Source organism: Trichosurus vulpecula, chromosome 5 (genome assembly GCF_011100635.1).
Source record: "Trichosurus vulpecula isolate mTriVul1 chromosome 5, mTriVul1.pri, whole genome shotgun sequence".
Taxonomy (NCBI): domain Eukaryota; kingdom Metazoa; phylum Chordata; class Mammalia; order Diprotodontia; family Phalangeridae; genus Trichosurus; species Trichosurus vulpecula.
This window is the reverse complement of record NC_050577.1, coordinates 241,677,775-241,690,681: the sequence shown is the minus strand read 5'-3', so window position 1 is coordinate 241,690,681 and position 12,907 is coordinate 241,677,775.

Sequence of the window (12,907 nt, the reverse complement as noted above, 5' to 3'; positions counted from 1 at the left end):
CATTCTGATGAGGGAGACAACATACACATAACTATACAAGATAAAAACAGTGAAAGTAATCTAGGGAGAAAGGCACTAGGAACTGGTGGAAAAGCCTCTTCAAGATGGCAGGCCATGATCTGAGGGGGAGCCAGGGAAGCCAATGATTAAGGCCTAACAGGGAATTAGAAATGCAATCTCATTTGTTCCTTTCAGCGACTAGGTCTAGGTAAATACCACAGACATTTTTCCCATTTTGCAGATGAGAAAACTGAGCATTTGAGACATTGCCTGGGGTCACACAACTAGAAAGTATTAGAGGTGGATCTTTCTGACTATAACTCAAGCACTCTAATACTCATTATTTTATTAAAAAGTTATCTAAACTAGATATCTAAGCTAGATGCTAAAATGATTCTGGAGTTTCAAAAACAGAAGGCCTTATAATTTCTTCCAATCAACATTCCAAAAGTATACTTATTTTAAGATCATATGGATAAAGATGGTTTTTTCTAGCATCAATTCATCAACTGCTAGCAAATTCTCTCTGTCTCTGTCTCTGTCTCTCTGTCTCTGTCTCTCTCTCTCTCTGTCTCTTTGTCTTTCTCCCTCTCCCTCCTTCCCTCCCTTCTTTCCACACTTCTCTCTTTCTCTCTGCCCTCCCTGCTCTCCTTTCCATTTCAAGTTGTTAGCCTGAAAGACTACCCAAAACGTTTCAGTTTGGCCTCAAAAAGATGAATTTCTTTAATCATGCTTACCACACTAGTTAAATCTAGTATATACTCCTATAACGTATCAAAAAAATCTTTATTAGTTTTTTCTCTATCAACCAGGGTTTTAAAAAGACCTTCAGAATCTTCAAATGCTACAAAAAAATAATGAACTATCACAGAACTATGTCATCTGTCACTACTCCCCAGATAACAGGCTCCCTACAAGGTTTCATTCACTGTGCAGAATACATTAGCATGGCCCTGGGAAATATCAATTCTGAAATTCCCTCCTTTATCAGACTCTTATCAGGGTTCCAAGTCTCTCCTCCCTTCTGAAGCACTCATTCCCAACCCTGCCATACATCTCCTACTTAAAGATATAAACTGAGCCATGATTGTCATTTCTACTTTCCCAAAGATTCAGTATTTGTTGCTTCCCCCCCACTTTCCTTTTCTTTCCCTTTTTGGGTCCTTTTTGCTTTTGTGGTACTGCAATCAGATTCCAAATATGAAGGGATGAATGGAATCAATCAAAGAAAAAGTCCATTTCATAGTACTGTTGAAGGGGAAACCCACAGGGTGAAACAACTGTTTGAGGAGAGATACAGGAATTTAAATCAGTAATTGAAATTATCCTATTACCTGTGAGACTCTGGGAAAAGTGTGTATTGTATAGTATAAAGAACCTTGGATTTTGAGTCAGAAGATTTGGGTTCAAATCCTGGATCTGCCCATAACTTGAGGCAAATCTCTATCCTTTCTGGAGTTACATTAAATGACCTCTGTAGTGCATTTTAGCTCTAAATATTTCATCTTATGGACCTGTCTGGGCAGTTTCCTCATCCATGTGGCAAGGGAGGGAGTGGGTTACGAGGGTTAGACTAGATGGTCCCTAAAATTTCTTCCAGCACTAAACCTATGTTCCTAAATAAATCTCTGATCCTATTATTTCATTTTCTGTACTGATTTCCCCACCCCATCCCCAAATCCATCCCTCTTCCCAACTTCCTTCCTTCTGTCAAGAAGCCCACCATCCTTCCATTAACTTAGACTTACACCCATTGGGGTTGTTCTTTACTTCTCATTCTTCTTCACCTCCCACATCCAAACAATTACCAAAACTTATGTATCCTGCTTCCACAATGGTTCTTACCCATTCTTTATTCTCCATTGTCATAGTCACCACCTGCAAGTCAGCCTTCGTCATGCTTGCCTGCACTACTCTAGGAGCTTCCTAACTGGGCTCCCTACTTCCTCTCTCCTCTCTCCAATACATGCCAAAGTGACATTCCTAAAGCACAGCATACGATCACTCACTTCCCAGATCAATCATTTTCAGTCGTGTCTGATTCTTTGTGATCCCATTTGGGGTTTTTTTGGGCAAAGATACTGGAGTGGTTTGCTATTTCCTTCTCCAGCTCATTTTACAGAGGAGGAAACTGAAGCAAATAGGGTTAAGTGACTTACCCAGGGTCACACAGCTAGTAAGTGTCTGAGGCCAGAGTTGAACTCAGGAAGATGTCTTCCTGATTCCAAGCCCAGTGTTCTATTCCCTTCTAAAGAAATTGTAGTGACTCTCAATTACCTGTAGAGGAAACTCTTTGGTTTGGCATTAAAAACCCTTCACATCCTGGCTTATTGTTTATAATTCTACTTTATGTGTTTTCAGATCCAGCTGAGCTGACTTTGATTTTCCTCACACAGGACCCTCTGCTTTCCAGGATTTGGGTTTATTCCTTAAGATTCTCCCAATGTATGGAATGCACCCCACCCCCTCCCTTTTGCATCTCAGAATCCCTCCTTTTCTTCAGAACTCAAACCACAGCTTCAACATGAACCTTTTCCTTATCTCCCAACTGCTATCCCTCCACCACCTTATATTTGTTTTGTGTATATGTATGCATGCATGGGTCTGTGTGTACATGCTGTCTTTCCTGATAGAATGTCTTTTCTTTGAGAGCAGGGGCTGTTTCATTTTTGTCTCCATATCCCCTGTGCCTAGCATAGCGCTTGGCACATAGCGCATAGATGCTTACCACAACTGCAAAGTGAAAAAAAAATCCTTTCTCTTAGGGTTCTGCACAATCAAACCATAGAAAACAATTGGGTTCATGTCACCCCTAAGACAGGAGGAGACCATGTTGCAAAAATTCATTATTTTGGGGGTCATAATAATTTTGAATCATCCTATGATGAATTAGGTTGGGGCAACTGTTATCAATACTAAAGACAACTGAAAGGAACAGCTCACTCTTTCCATACCTAATTAAAGCCTCCAATAAATATCATGATTGAGAATATAGGAAAGGGGGGAAAATACTTATCCTAAAAAGCTTTCTGTGTTTTCCAGAGTGACTATCCAATACATTTCTATACATAGACGAACATTACTCATACTTGAGAAAAATAACTGTTTATTCTTAATTCTGTTATTTCTCTGATATCTGGGCATGGTATTTTTCCTTTGGCTGACATTTTGAAACACCACCACAGCCAGATAGATGACTGTTAAATATGCTAAGCCAAGTAGTTTGAACTCTGACTCTCATACAAATTAGTTGTGTGGCTCTAGGCAAATGAACTGAAGCTGTGTGACCCTGGGCAAATCATTCAGTCTCTCTGATACTCATTTCCTCATCTGCAAAATGTGAAGTTTGGACTAGAGAGATAACCCATAGGGTTCCTTCCTGCTCTAGAGCAAGAATCCTATGACTTTATCTTTCCTAACCCTTCTGAGGAGGCCAAGCCCTGATCTTGCTTGCCAAAAGACACAGACCTTGAGGAAAACAGTGCAGGGATGAGAAGAGCATGAAATACCTATTCACTAGTCTTACAAAATGTTTCACATTTTGATGTTTTAATCATCAGCATCCCAGAGGAATTATAGTTATGAGTTACTGCTTTATGTAAAGTCTTTGTCAATAGTCACTTTCAAGTCTCGTGTTTTGTTTTGTTTTGTTTTTTGTTTTTAGCATTTGTTTTGTGTAGAGGAAATACATTGCTGCCCATTGTACCCTGAGGACCTTTCTACTTCCCTTTAGAGACATGTTAGATTTGAGTCAGACCTAAGCTGTAAGTGATTCTCCCCAGGGCTTCCTAAAGAACAGAAAAGTAGAAGAAAGAACCTGATCCTTCCCTCGAGGTCACCATCCTAGGAATGAATCTGGGGCCATGACCATGAGCCCAGAGCTGAGGGAGCCCTTTAGTGGAAAAGGAAGAATCCCCCTAGAGCCCAGAAGTAATACTGTGTTGCTACATACATGATAAAAATCTACCCACACTGAATAGGACAATGGAAACTGTTCCTCCTTGTTCTTCTCTCCTCCTTCCACTTCTCTGTCCCACTTCCCTCCCCTTTCATCCCACCACCCCACCTTAGGGATGTGCTCTGCCAAAATGCTAACTGAAGAACCTGGAGAATACACAACTTCTTTCACCCACACCCTCTGCCTTTGGTGTGCCTGGTGATAGCCAAAAGTAATCCTACCTACCAGTTGCCTCCAGGAGACTCTTTGAGATTGAAGAAAGATAATTAGACATCACAGGGTCATACCTTTAGAGCTAGGAGGGACTGGAGGGACCCATAACTAAACTTTTATTAGAGACTCTGCAGGATAATTACCTCATCCCGAGTAAATCTCCCCCTCCTCTCTCCAAATTTATTAATACAATCTGTATGTCAATTAAGGACAGAGAGACTAGATGCAGTTATGGACACATCCATTTCAACATAATGGCTCATGGCCCAACACCTATAAATCTGAGACCATTTGAATTGGATTCTTTTCTAGCTGTCATTTAGGTGGATGCCATTCTGTAGCCAGCACTCGGCTAGACTAACATGGTATGCAAGATTGAATCAGTTGATTACATCCAGACCTCTTACATACAGGTAGCACTTCCTGCTGGGTCTTTCTGAGGCTGAAGAAATCCCTAGGACTCCTTTGCATTGCTGATATCTGGTTCTCCCTGTTCTTACTTTTCACATAACTCACATCTCAGTAGGGAAGGGCAATGCACTGGGGAAGGGGACATGCCAGGAGTGTCTACTTAAGGGTAGATTTTCAGAAATATGGCCAAATGGCTTGGGGCTAAGGTGAGGACATGATCCTATCTAAAAATCTAGATCTCTAAGTAAGGAGTTGTAATGTGGTATTGTTGAAATGGATCAAGACCACCCCTTAGAATGGTCGGTTAAGACTTTAGGGCTGTTTCAGGCTAGGAAAGGTAACACATTACAGTAGTAGGTCTATAAGAGAAGGTCTAATAAGTAAGCAAGTAGTAAAAGAAGAACTAAAGGTGACAAAGCTAGTTAGGTGTCCAAGGAGAGCTTCAAACCTGCCAATGGCCATTTCTCAGGTATTATCTTTCTTGATCTCTTTGCAATATTTGACACTGCCAAACCATCTCTTCCTTTATACTCTCTCCTACCTGAGAATTCATGGCATTGTTCTCTTGGTTCTTCTCTTCCCTCTCCAGCATCTCCTTCTGAGACTGAATTGCTATATTATTTTCCATGCTCCACCTCATAACTGTGGTGGGACAAGACTCCTTTTTCTTTCTTTGTACATATACCTTTTTTTGATGATCTCATCAGGTCTCATGGACTCAATTATCTTCTTTATGTAAATAATTCCCAGATAGCTCTGTCTCTCTCTGTCTCTCTGTCTTTCTGTCTATCTATCCGTCTGTCTGCCTGTCTGTCTCTCTCTATATATATACATATGTGTGTGTGTGTGTGTGTGTGTGTGTGTGTGTGTGTGTAATTATTCCTCCTAGAACTCCAGTTCCACATAACCAACTTGCCATTGAACATTTCCAATTGGATGTTCTATAGGACTATAGATCTAGAGATGAAAGTAACTGCAGAACCCATCTATTCCAATCCTCTCATTTTACAGCAAGGAAACTGAGGACCAGCGATATTAAATGACCTCTCTGAAGGAGAGGAGGTGGAATTTGAAACTAGGTCCTCTGATTCCAGATCCAGTATGTTTTAAACTGTACCATACTGCTTCCCCAGGTACCCCAAATGTAACATTAAAAAAAAGATCACATTCTCTTTCCCCTCAAACCTCTCATTCCTCCTAACTTTCTATTGAAGGAACCACCATCATTTGTCACCTGGTTTCTCAGACTCAGAGTCATCCTTGCCTCCTTACTCTCCTTTACCACATATATCCAATAGGTTGACAAAGCTTTATGATTTTATCCTCATAGCATCTCTCACTCCCATCTCTTCTCCATACATGTCTATCCCCTTAGTTTAAGTCTCCATAACACCTTTCTTACTCTATTACAATAGCTCCTTCATCGGCTCCCTTGCCTCAAGTCTTCCCACACTACAATCCATCCCTCACCCAGTTGCCAAGGTGACTTTCTTAAAGCGTAGTTCCGGCCACATCACTTACCTCCTCAAGATGCTCCAGGAGCTCCCTCTTGCCTCCTTGTGATAAAACACAAACACCTCTTTTTATCTCTTTATAATATGGTTCACACCCATTTCCTCAGGTTTATTATATATTATTCTCCCATGTATTCTTTGCTTCAACTTTGCTATTCTATATATAAGATATTCTATCTCCTTGGAACGTCATGGCTGCTCTTCATTTTTGGAATGCACTCTCTTGCAACCTCACTTAGGAATCCCCAGTTTCCTTCATAATGTTCAACATAAGAGCTGCCTCCTACAGGAGGCCTTCCTGACTCCCTCAGCTGCTAATACTTCCCGCCATCCCTCAGGGATCCTATATTTACTTTGTCTATATTCTACAGTTTCAGTTCCTATGTACATGTTGTTTCTCCGATAGAATGCCAGGCTTTTGAGCACCAGGACTATTTTCTTTTTGTCATAATACCTTTCCAGGTAACTTCATTCTCCAACAACAGCTTTACTATAAAGCATTATATAAATGCTAGCTATTATTATTATTAAAGATGGATAGACAGATAATAGCATTTTTATAGCACTCTAAGGTTTGCAAAGTGTTTTATATATATATTATCACATTTGATCCATATATATAAAACATGTATCATAAATATAGGATACTTATATATCTAACCTATATAACATATGTATGTGTTTATATGTATGTGTGTATACACACACACACACGCATACATATATATGTATATATATATACACACACACATACACACATATCAACCCTTATAAAGTAGGTGCCATTATATTTCCCCTTTTATAGATGAGGGAACCAAAATTGAGAAAAGTTAAGTCATGGAAAGACATTATTACTAGTCAACTAGTCAACTGGCGATGAATTGTTTTTTGGCCATGGAAACCTATGTCGTACTGGTATCCAGAAAATTAGAGTTATAAAAAGTTCTCAGGTTCCTTCATCTGTAAAATGAGGGGGTTGGATTAGGTGGTGTCTAAAGGCCCTTCTATTTCTAAATTTATGATGTTGTATTTGATAGTCCATTATGGAGGATTTCTGGAAAAGAATTATGTAGTATAAGAAGGCATGGATGGGTTGTACCCACTGTAACAAAATTATAGGCCTATGGAAATAATCACCTTATAATTTTTTTGAAAGGCTGCATAAAATTCAGTGATAATGAAGTCTCAGGATATTTTTAAAGGTTAAACGAATACCTGGAAAATGAAGGTGTCTACAAAGAAGGGAAGATTCTTAGAGTATTTGAGATGTAGTAGATCTTAGAAGCCATCTGGTTTAAGTCTCTCATTAAAAAAAATTGTGTTTTTTTCAATTAAAAATAACTTGTTTTCTTTCCCTCCCACCCCCACCATTGCACAAAGAAGAAAAGAAAAACAAAACCCCTGTAACAATTATACATAGTCAATCAAAACAGATCCCCACTTGACTATCTAAAAATGTATGTCTCATTCTGCATTTCAAATCCATTATCTCTCTGTTGAGAGGAAGGCAGTATTCTTCATCTTCATCATTGGTCTTCTGGAACCATAATCGAGATTCGTCAAAGTTATTACATCTTTTAAAGTTGTCTATCTTTACAATGCTGTTATATAAATTATTCTCTTTATTCTGTTAACTTTGCACCAATTCATACAAATCTTCCCAGGTTTCTCTGACATTGCTTTTATATAACTCCTACGGGACAATAGTATTGTAATGCATTCATTTACTGTAATTTGTTAAGCAATTTGCCAGTTGATGGGCATCCCTCCCCATTAGTTGTCTGTTCTTTTGCCATTACAAAAAGAGCTGCTATCAATATTTTTGTATATATGAATTCTTTTCCTCTTTCTTTGATCTCTTTGGCCAACTCTCATTTTACAGATGTGGAAACTGAGGCCAAGATAGAGTGACTTACCTAAGATCATGTAGCACATTATTAACAGAACTAGGGCTCATTTTCTGACTCCCAACTCAGTATCTCTCTGCTACATGCCATTTCAAATAAAACCTTTTATTTCTTATTAAGCCAGATCTTAAGACTGAGTCAGCTTCTCCCTAGCATTCCATTAGGCCACTGGCTCTTTCAAGACAGTGTTATTCATTACGAGGAAGCTGTACAGGTTGTGAGGGAAGGAGAAAGTTTAGAGATAGGTAAACTTTTTTTACCAGACCTGTAATTTTTTTTTTCAGTATATGGACTTGCCAATGAGGAATAGCCCTCTACCATTGCAGAACAGCATCTGTCCTGAAATTTATGATGTTAGGGAGTCGTCTGGATAGCTGAGGCCAAAACTGAAGCCAGGATCGCCTGACCCTGAGGCCTGCACTCTCTTCACTATGCTACGTTTCTAATATTTTTCATTACAGAGGATTACAACCAAGTAATATGATTTAGAGAAACACTCTCATCTGCATTGCAATGGGACTGGTCAGAGATGACAGAGATACTTCGGAGTTCCTGTTCATGCTCCTGATCAGAATAGTTGCCAGTTTCTCCCCAGGGATTTCTAGTTAATCTCACAGACATCTCATGGGGTCAAATTTAACTAGAACTTCTGGGTAGTGTATAATTACAAACTCCCTCTAAAACTACAGATTTGGCAGGGAACAGTGTTCAGATCAGAATTAACCCTCTCTAGTAGCACTAGACTACAGTAGGAGGGACCCCATAACTAAACAGAATCATGTATCACAGATAAAGAAGACAATATAACAGTTCTCTATAGTATAATCAGTCTATTAAACAAGCATTTTTTTAAAAAACATTATTTATTTATTTGTTTTCAACATTCACTTCCACAAGATTTTAAGTTCCAAATTTTTTTCCCATCTTTCCCCTGACCCCATCCCATGACAGTGTGCATTCTGATTACCCATTCCCCCAATCTGCCCTCCCTTCTATCAAATAAGCATTTATTGAGACCCTACTTACTATGTGCCAGATACTGGGAATAGAAGTACAAAAATAAAACAATCTCTATACTCAAGGAGCTTATATTTAAATGAGACAGCATACATGTAATTAAGTATGTATAAGACTCTGTCCTGAATTTTATTCTGTTACTCCTCTATACTATTTCACTAAAAGGCCTGTAGCTTTAATGCTACTTGCAGCTGCTGTGGAGGTATAAGACCAGTAACACCAGCACACAGGAGGACTGCTAGCACAAGTTCTTTGATCTGCTTTTCGAAGGAAAGACAACTTTTAAAGGGGTCAACAATCATACTTTAGTTACAGATAAGTAGAAAATACAAGTAGAGAAATTAGCACAGAGATTCAACAGATAGGGCTCCAACTGTCCCAACAAAGTAATACAACCACCTACATACACCACCAGATCTGGGGAGTACAAACCTCTAAGTAGTTGGGTGGGGGTGTCCTAACAAATGGCTACTCAGAGTCCTGTCCAGGGAATCAAAAGGTCCTTCTCATGAGCAAGGCCCCAAAGCAAAATCTCACCTCAGTATATGTGTGTGTGTATTATACATACATACATATATATGTATGTATATATAAAACACACACACATATACACATACATATATATATACATATACACACACACACACACACATATATATGTATATATATATATATACATACACACATATACACACACTCACACACACACAATTTTGGCTAATAGGCTCAGAGCCAGAAGGCATCACAACCCTTGTGACTCAGTGCCTAATTAGCTTAGTATCAAAAGGTGTGAAAGCCTTCCTACAAGCAAGCCTCCAGCTAAGCAAGCTCCTCTTTAGGCAAGTTCCTCTCTCAATGGGCTCTGTGTGAGTTGGGCTGGAGTTCAAAGCAATAAGACATCTGTGATTTAACACATGTAGCCACACAGGCCTATTAAGGAACAGGGAAGACCTTCCTATTCCATTAACATTACAAAGCCAAGGTCTCCCACTGCATCCTGGGCCATCACCAGTCATCTTGACTTATATCTTGCCACTGAACCCAGATGACTCTGGAGGTGAGAGTGAGGCTGCTGATTTTGCACAGCTCTGCTTCACTTAAATCCAATCCACTTTCAAGTCAAAACATCACCCTCATGATATCATTGGTCCTCTTCAAGAAGAAAGGATGAACAACAATCTCTGAGTAATAGTAGTAGATGTCCCCTGAGGACTCAACCTGCTAGTTCAAGTTGGACAATGCTGTAATCTTCTTCTTTGACTTTGTCTTCTTCTTCATCATCATCATCTTTTCTTCTTCTTCTTCTTCTTCTTCTTCTTCTTCTTCTTCTTCTTCTTCATCCTCCTCCTCCTCCTCTTCTACCTCTTCCTCTTCTCCTCTTCCTCTTCCTCCTCCTCCTTCTCCTTCTTCTCCTCCTTCTTTCCCTCTGTCCTCATGGGGAGCCATATCCTTACATATGGGTGCTCTGTCCGAAGGTATATAAATCTTGATCACTTATATTTTGTAAGATATCTTGGGATTTGGGGTTTGGATTTTTTTAAAAATCCTATTTATTTTATCTTTTTTTTTCGAAAAGCTGGGACAATTAACTCTTTGTCTCATTCAGTTTTCATTTATGATTTCTTGGAATATAATTTTGAAAAAACAGTCTTTGAAAAAGCCCATTGTGATTCAAATGGAGCTACTTGACTATGCCTTTAAACCCAAATCACTCTGGCTTTCACTGATTGGCCAATAGTTCCCAGGCCAAACCTGACTTGCTCATGGGTTTGGGTTTTGATGGGTCAGACTGAGTGCAAATAGCAATTGTTTCCTGTTTTGGTCAGAAACTCTGAGGGTCATTCCCTCCCAGATTGATTCTTTTGGAAAGGCAAACTAGACCATTTTTCGTCTCGATTCTTACCTAGCCTTAAATCACTGAATGGGCATTCCCTCAGACAAACTGAGACCTGGGAAAGACCCTAGCTTAAATAGGCCAAGGTCTCCCACTGCATCCTGGGCCATCACCAGGCATCTTGACTTATGTCTTGCCACTGAATTCAGATGATACTGGAGGAGAGAGTGAAGTTGATAATCTTGCACAGCTCTGCTTCACTTCAATCCAATTCACTTTTAAGTCAAGACATCATCCTCCTGATGTCATTGGTCCTCTTCAAGAACAAATAATTCAAGGGAGGCAGAGCCAAGATGGCAGAGTAAAGACAAGGACTTGCTTGAGCTCTCCCTCAAACCCCTCCAAATAGCTTTTAAAATGACTCTAAACAAATTTTAGAGCAAAAAGATGGAGTGAAACAAATTTCCAGGCCAAGACAACTTGGAAGGTTGGCAGGAAAGCTCTGTTGCTCCAGAGTGAGAGAGGAGTACAGTCCAGTGCAGACTGTGCCAGCACAGCCCCAGGCATAGGAAACCAGGAGCAGGCCTTGGGAGTGACTGAATCAGCAGTGGCAGAGAAAGTGGCCTTCTGGAGCTCTCAGTCCATAGTCAGCAAGGGGGTTGAGCAACTAGTCAGAAGATTACAGGGGCTTTTTGCTAGCATTGAGGCAGGAGTCTGATGTTTTGCTCATACTTGGATCTGGGGCCCAGTCCTGGGTGGCAGTCCTAGGGTGAGAAGGAGCACTAGCATAGAAGAGCCCATGGCAGCAGTGGTAGTGGTGGGGAGACCCCTCCTTACAGTTCCAGGGTAGAAAAGAGTGCTTGTCATCACTCACAGACCAGTGTAAAGGCCAGAAGAGTAGTAAACACTTCTTAGATCATACACCTTGGAAGAACTGAAAATTTACAGGTCCCTAGAATATCTCTGAAAACAGCTGCACAAAACCCCTGAGGTTCGGGATAGTGTGCCCTGGAAGCAAAGCCCTACTTTAACAAAGACTTAAAAGTCAACTAATAGGCTGGGAAAATGAGCAAACAATGGAAAGTTACAATAGGGCACAAGGAAGATCAAAACATACTCCAGAAGAAGACAACAAAGTCAAAGCTCTTGTATCCAAAGCCCCCAAGAAAAAATTTGAATTGGTCACTGGCCATGGAAGAGCTTATAAAGGATTTTGAAAACCAAGTAAGAGAGGTAGAGGAAAAATTGGGAAAAGAAATGAGAATCATCCAAGAAAATCATGAAAAACAAGTCAACAGCTTAGCAAAAGAGACCCCAAAAATACTGAAGAAAACAACACCTTAAAAAACAGAATAGGTCAAATGGTAAAACAGGTCCAGAAAGCCAATGAGGAGAAGAATGCCTTCAAAAGCAGAATTGGCCAAATAGAAAAGGAGGTCCAAAAGCTCACAGAAGAAAATAATTCCTTAAAAGTTAGAATGGAGCAAATGGAAGCTAATGACTTTATGAGAAATCAAGAAAGAATAAAACAAAATCTAAAGAGTAAAAAAATAGAAGACAATGTAAAATATCTCATTGGAAATATGACTGACCTGGAAAATTGATCCAGGAGAGATAGTTTTAAAATTATTGGACTACCTGAAAGCCATGATTAAAAAAAGAGCCTATATATGATCTTTCAAGAAATTGTTGAGGAAAACTGCCTTGATATTCTAAAACCAGAGTGTAAAACAGAAAATGAAAGAATCCACTGATCACCTACTGAAAGAGATCCCAAAATGAAAACTGCAGAGTTCCCAGGTCAAGAAGAAAATATTGCAAGCAGCCAGAAAGAAACAATTCAATTATGGAGGAGCCACAATCAGATTAACACAAGATTTAGCGTCTTCTACAATAAAGGATTGGAGGCCTTGGAATATGATATTCTGGAGGGCAAAGGAGCTAGAATTACAACCAAGAATCACCTGTCCAAAAAAACTGAGTATAATTCTTCAGGGGAAACAAATGGATATTCAATGAGATAGAGGACTCTCAAGCATTCTTGATGAAAAGA